The sequence below is a fragment of the Lontra canadensis genome, unplaced genomic scaffold (genome assembly GCF_010015895.1).
Source record: "Lontra canadensis isolate GAN:19392208 unplaced genomic scaffold, GSC_riverotter_1.0 scaffold16, whole genome shotgun sequence".
Lineage (NCBI taxonomy): Eukaryota > Metazoa > Chordata > Mammalia > Carnivora > Mustelidae > Lontra > Lontra canadensis.
The window spans coordinates 4,272,885-4,279,219 of record NW_022631010.1 but is presented as its reverse complement, the minus strand read 5'-3'; positions in this window follow the sequence as shown (position 1 = coordinate 4,279,219).

The following is a 6,335-nucleotide window of genomic DNA, read 5'->3' as shown; positions in this document are numbered from 1 at the left end:
TCATTGCTTATTTTGTTTTGTTTTTTAAGATTTTATTTATTTATTTGACAGAGAGAGATCACAAGTAAGCAGAGAGGCGGGCAGAGAGATAGGGGGAAGCAGGCTTCCCACTGAGCAGAGAGCCCGATGTGGGCCCAGATCCCAGGACCCTGAGATCATGACCTGAGCCGAAGGCAGAGGCTTTAACCCACTGAGCCACCCAAGTGCCCCTTATTATATTTCTAATAGACAAGGCTAGTATATAGAAGATGGAAGTTTTTCTCATTTAAGCAAAATAAAAAGTGAGCAAACTTTCGCCTCTCCCCAAATTTTTAAAACGTGTGTTTTTTTGTTTTGTTTTGCTTTGCTTTTGAACGAGGAGGATTTTTTTTTTTTTAACTTCTTTGTGAAATGTCGAAGTCTTAAAAATCCTGCCTGAACACTGGATGGCCAATCCATGAGATGTAGTTTGAGACTCAGAGAAGCACAAGACAGGAAGGAGAGACCAGAACTAGGGACATATTTATGGGGAGAAGAGGACAATGGCAGAGTCATTTTAACAGCACCAGCACAGCTGATGGAATGGGGATTAATCAGATTGGGAGAAAGATGGGGAAAATGACTGGATGGGGGAGGGGATTTGATCTGGGAGCAGGTGCTGCGTGGTGACTCTGAAATCACACAGCACTGGTACATCTCGTCATCTCCTGGAGTCTAATCTTTACCCCTACAACCTGACTCTAAAATTCATTAGACTTTTTCCTTTGGCAGTGACCATATTGTTTATGATGAAAGGGATACTATTAATAATTATGCTGGAACAACAGAAATAAACTGAGACGACCTGGGTAAATCAGGAAGTAGGTTATCCTCATCTTATTGGCTAAATGTAGTGGACGCCCTTCGATGACTCAGAATTCTGTCAAGCATTCCAGATACTGGGATTTTAAACAATCAATGTGTCCAGGATTTGAAGTAAAAATGTATTCAATATAATTAGTCTTTAGGGAGTTATTTCAACTCATTAGTTTCCATTTTCTTATCTGCAAAATGGGAGAGTATAACAGTTCAGGACATGGGACATGGTAACGGTTCAGTGAGTGGTAGCTATAACAAAAGCAACAACAAATATACTGTTGTGTGTCTTCTCTTAAAAAAAAAAAAAAGGCACAGGGGTGCCTGGGTGACACAGTTGGCTAGGCGGCCAACCCTTGGTTTTGGCTCAGCTTGTGATTTAGGGCAATAAGATCAGCCCCAGTTGGGTTTTGCACTCAGCATGGAGTCTGCTTAAATTTCTCTTTCCCTCTGCCCACCAACACACTCTATCTCTCTCTCTCTAGAATGAATTTTTTTCATTCTAAAAATTTTTTTTTATTTATTTATTTGTTGAGAGAGAGTGAGAATGAGAGAGATCACAGAGGGAGAAGGAGAAGCAGACTTGCCACTGAGGAGGGAACCTGATATGGGGCTGGATCCCAGGACCCTGGATCATGACCTGAGCTAAAGGCAGCTCCTTAAACAACTGAGCCATCCAGGCACCCCAAATAAATCTTTTTTTTTTTTTTTAAAGAAGGCACCAAAAGCAAAACGATAGAGATAGTAAAAAGACCTGTGGTTATCAGGGTTTGAGGGAGAGAGGATTGAAGAGGTGAACCACAGAAGACTTTTTGGGGTGATGAAACTCTTCTCTATGATACTATAATGTTGAATCCATTACGCATTTGTCAAAACCCATAGAAGTGTACAACACAAAGGGTAAATGCTAATGCATGAGAATTAAAAAAAAAAACACTTAAAGCATCTGGAGAATCTCAAGATGAAATGCAGAATGTAAGGAAACATTCACATTATATTACAAATGTATAAGACAATCCCACCAAAGAGGATGGGAAAAAGGCACTGACTTAAGTAACTTCAGAAATGAGTGGATCCTGTAAAACTAAAAGCAAAAAGAAGTATACAGAAGTACTGCACTCTAGTTGATAAAGTTTTCTACAAGGGTATGGGTCAGCAGTGCTGATGCTGCTGTACTTGTACATGGGACTTAAACAATTAGGTAAATGGATGGTGGATAGTGGGAGCCAGGTTTCTCACTGTTGGAGTGGGAATTTACAGATAAGCAAGGAGAGAAGGCTATAATGATTCATGTGGTAATGGATTAGAGTTGGAAATATAAATATGAACTCATGTTTGGTTTAATATAGATACAGACAGTTACATACAGAAATATTTATAGATAGTGTTTACACACAGGTTAATATATACACATATATTTCTTTGTTCTTTTTTTAAAAGATTTTATTTATTAATCTGACAGACAGACACAAGTAGGCGGGGCGGGGGCGGGGAGCAGGCTCCCTGCCAAGCAGAGAGCCCAATGCAGGGCTCGATCCCCAGACTCTGAGACCAAGACCCGAGTGGAAGGCAGAGGCCCAACCCACTGAGCCACCCAGGCACCCCTATATCTTTGTTCTGTTTGTTGAGAAGGCTTAAAAGAAATGACACCTTAATAGCAATAAGCACACTTAGCATCCAGATCTTGATTTCTAATAGCATTCTCCAATGGGAGGAATCAGGGCTTTTGAGAAACAGCTAGTTCTAGACTGGGGCAGGAAATATGCAAGAAAAACCTGCGGTGTCATATAGTGCCAGAAAGAAGGAAATGTCCAAGAACAACAACAGTAAGAAGAAAGGACACACAAAGATGGGGGCATGTATAAGGGACACAGGAGTTACCTGAGCTCCCAAAGGCCAAAGCTGGAACCCTTTGAGCAATAAAATTAAGTAGTATTGGATTATAACCTAAAGTATGAAATAAATACCTGTGAGTCCATACTGATATAAATAAACCACTGAATAAGTAAGTAGAAAAGACAAATCTTCACTGCAGAAAAATTCCAAATAGAGCGCCTGGGTGGCTCGGTGGCTTAAACGTCTGCCTTCGGCTCAGGTCATGTTCTTGGGGTCCTGGGATCGAGTCCTGCATCGGGCTCCCTGCTTGGCAGGGAGCCTGCTTCCTCCTCTCTCTCTGCCTACTTGTGATCTCTCTCTGTCAAATAAATAAATAAAATCTTAAAAAAAAGAAAAGAAAAGAAAAGAAAAATTCCATATAACTTATGTACTCTCCTCTCAAGGAGGGGTGGAACATAACTCTCCATCCTTAGGTTGGGCTGAGCATAGTCACTTCCTTCCAAAGAGGACAGTATGAAAAAGGATAAAAGAAAAGTAACTTCTCAGTGGAGAAACCTGACAAACTCCTCTTCAGCCAGCTAATCAAGGTTAACACCAATAGTAGTAAGTCATGTCTGAGAAACTGCCAGAGGCCAGAGGAACCAAGGCATTATGGAATAAATGAGATTCCCATCCTGGATGGGATCTTGGCATAGAAAAAGTCATCAGATAAAACTAAGGAAATATGAATAAACTATGAACTTTAGCTACTAATAATGTATCAGTATTGATTTATTAATTGTAACAAATGTATCATGTTAATATAAAATGTTAATAGAGGAAACGGTGGGTGGGGGATAAAGAACTTTGTATTATCTTCACAATTTTTCTATAAATGTAAAACTGTTCTAAAAAATAAAGTTCAGGGGCGCCTGGGTGGCTCAGTGGGTTAAAGCCTCTGCCTTCGGCTCAGGTCATGGTCCCAGGGTCCTGGGATCGAGCCCCACGTTGGGCTCTCTGCTCAACGGGGAGCCTGCTTCCCTCTCTCTCTGCCTGCCTCTCTGTCTACCTGTGATCTCTGTCAGATAAATAAAATAAAATCTTTTTAAAAATAAAAATAAAAAAATAAAGTTCATTTTTGGGGCACCTACGTGACTCACTCAGTTGGTTAAACTTCACACTCTTGATCTCAGGGTCCTGAGTTCAAGCCCTGTGTTAGGCTCCACGCTAGGCATGGAGCCTACTGAAAAAAATAGAAAATAAAACTTTGAAAAAATAAAATAAAGTTTATTTTTTAAAATAACATTAAGGGACGCCTGGATGGCTCAGTTGGTTAAGCAGCTGCCTTCGGTTCAGGTCATGATCCCAGCGTCCTGGGATCGAGTCCCACATCGGGCCCCTTGCTCGGCAGGGAGCCTGCTTCTCCCTCTGACTCTGCCTGCCTCTCTGTCTGCCTGTGCTCACTCTCTCTCTCTCTCTCTCTCTGACAAATTAAAAAAAATAAATAAATAAAAATTAAAAAAAAAATAAAATAACATTAAAATTTATTTTATTTTATTTTATTTACTTATTTGACAGAGAGAGACACCTCGAGAGAGGGAACACAAACAGGTTGGGTGGGAGAGGGAGAAACAGGCTTCTCAAGGAGCAGGGAGCCAGAGATGGGGTTGGTTCCCAGGACACTGGGATCATGAGCTGAGCCGAATGCAGACATTTAACGGTTGAGCCACGCAGGCGCCCCTGACATAAGGTTTTAAATACACATTTAGTTTATTTAGACTTTAGAGTGTCAAAGCCATTACACAACCTACCTTGAAAATGGAATTTCTTCAGAGGATTAAAATAAATATTCATTTATCCTACACTTTCACTACGTTTCGAATTCAGGCAGGAATTTAAACTGATTAAAAGTCGGCTTCTAGTTACTTGGGTCAATGTCTCATGAACTCAGCATCAAAAACACAGCATCTTTAATTTGTATGTATTTGAAATATAAACAAGGGAAGATGACTGGTTCCTTGATCATTTTAAATTAAATGAGAATACTTATAATGAAAGAAATCCACATAGAGCAGATATCATCCCCATTGCCTGCATTTTCGCTGTCTCAAATGTAGTACAGAATGACATATATTGTTGTGTAATTGGAACAATTTCGTTCTCCTTAAATAAAATACCAGTCAAAGATCATTCAGGCTGCAACTGACAGAGGCGTTACTACTAGTTCCTTCTAATTTAGAGAATTCCTTTTTTTTTTTTTTTTTTTTTTAAATCGAGTCTTGTTCCTACATTGAAGCTAGAGGAGAGCGGGGTCGAAGCTCATTGGTGGTGTGCCTGGGCCGAGGGCAGGGCTCTAAGCCAAGGGACCTGCCCATTGGTGGGCTGCCGGGCCGCTAAGGGGCGGGGGCACCTGGGATGGATCTCGAAGCCCATTGGCTGCGTCGCTGGAGGATGGTGTAATGGACCGCCAAGGCCTGTGCAGCCGGTTTCTACGGCAACGGAGGCTTGAAAGAGCCACTCAGATTTCGGCGTTCGCCCCCAACTCCCCCTTCCGGAGGGGGCAGGGCGGCCTGGATTTGAGGGCCGGAGAAGGAGACGTGGGGGCTGGGAGTTAAGGGGACAGGGCCTTCCTCTGACCAAAGCTACCTAGCAAAGCAACAGTGGAACTGGGTTCGAGGAGCTTGGGTGCGTGCTCACCGGGGGGAACAATCAGCCAAACAGAAAGCCATTAAGAAGAAAGAGAAAAATGACATAAAATTCTATCCGCCCCTGACTTTTTCATTGGTAATGTTTTGCATGTGAACGAGCACAAAGCCTGGCACAGAGTAGGAACTCAATATTCAGTGGAAGGGAGGACGGGAGGAAGGAAGAGAAAGGAGAGATGGGGGTGGGGGTGGGGGGAGGATCCTTGATGTGGGCAACGTGGCGTGAGACAAAGTGCCCGCCCTACTGGGCTGAAGTTCCACAGACAGACCCCGAGAACTGATGGAGTATGATAGCCTCAGAAGGAGAGAGGGGTCGTCTGGTGCGCTGGCCCGAGGGAGGGGGAGGCACGCAGGATCGTGACTGGGTATTTGGAAGACCTGACTGTGCAGTAAGACTCCATGGGTTCACATTCCCGCTGGCTTTGCCACTCGCCAGCTGCCAGGGCTCCAACTCTCCAGATCCCAGTGTCTTTGTGTTTGGGGAATAATAATACTTCATTGAGTTGGCGTCAGAACTGAGTCGAGATAATTCATGTCAAGTTCTTAATACAATGCCTGAGACATCCTAAGCGTGCAATCACCAGTAGCTGTTTTCATAATTGAAGAGGGGTGGGATCTGCCTAGGCAGAGAGAATGGGGCGCTTATATGGTTACTGGGTAAGGAGGGAGTAGGGAGGAGCTGTGTGGAAATCCTACAAAAGAGACCAGTTTAGATGTCATAGAGAAAATCATGGCAGATGATAGCTAGAGGGCAAACAAGAGAAAAATAAGGAGGGGTAGCTACTGTTCGCTGAGGGCCTGGCACTCTGCCAAGCCCTTTGCATGAATTGTTTCATTTCATTTTCTCACCATCCCTGATGAGGCAGTTACCATTAAATTCATTTTTTTCTGGTAAGAAAACAGGCCCAGAGAGGTTATGTGGTTTGTCTAAGCTAAGAAGTGACAATCAAACAGAGGCATTTGTGGGGCCTGGAACGAGGC